General features: G+C 36.7%; 1 protein-coding gene across 1 annotated transcript in view; it reads left to right on the top strand.

Moving 5' to 3' along the window:
* The window catches only part of LOC119591160 (glycine-rich protein 5-like), a 9,495-nt gene that overhangs the window by 639 nt on the left and 8,461 nt on the right, over nucleotides 1-395 (top strand). The gene's annotated exons all lie outside the window — the stretch shown is intronic.

Raw genomic sequence — 395 nt, 5'->3', positions numbered from 1 at the left:
TACATATTCCATCGACAGTATATTTTCCGTTCGTATATAGGCTGCTACACATTTTTTTTCAAACTGAATCGTAAATCTATGCCTTGAAAAAGCCTTGAGAAAGCGAGAATTCGACACAATTGATCTTATCAAATCATTCTCATGAATTGAGGACGGGAGAGATTGCCGATCGCTTGAGCATATCGTAAAAAAAACTGTGATATTGTAGGGTATTCATCTGACTTTTTTGGTTACTGGAATCATTTAAGTGTGGTGGAATCAGTGACTAAAACTTTTTCCAAGCGTGACGAATAAATCACGTCAGTCATATCTGAGACACGATTTCGAACACATATTTTTTTAGTACACAACCTCGCTGAATGTCGGGAATCCATATGATGCAAACACAAACTCAA

Source organism: Penaeus monodon, chromosome 28 (genome assembly GCF_015228065.2).
Source record: "Penaeus monodon isolate SGIC_2016 chromosome 28, NSTDA_Pmon_1, whole genome shotgun sequence".
Lineage (NCBI taxonomy): Eukaryota > Metazoa > Arthropoda > Malacostraca > Decapoda > Penaeidae > Penaeus > Penaeus monodon.
Note: the sequence above shows the minus strand (reverse complement) of the source record. Positions and strands in the feature narration are given on the sequence as shown.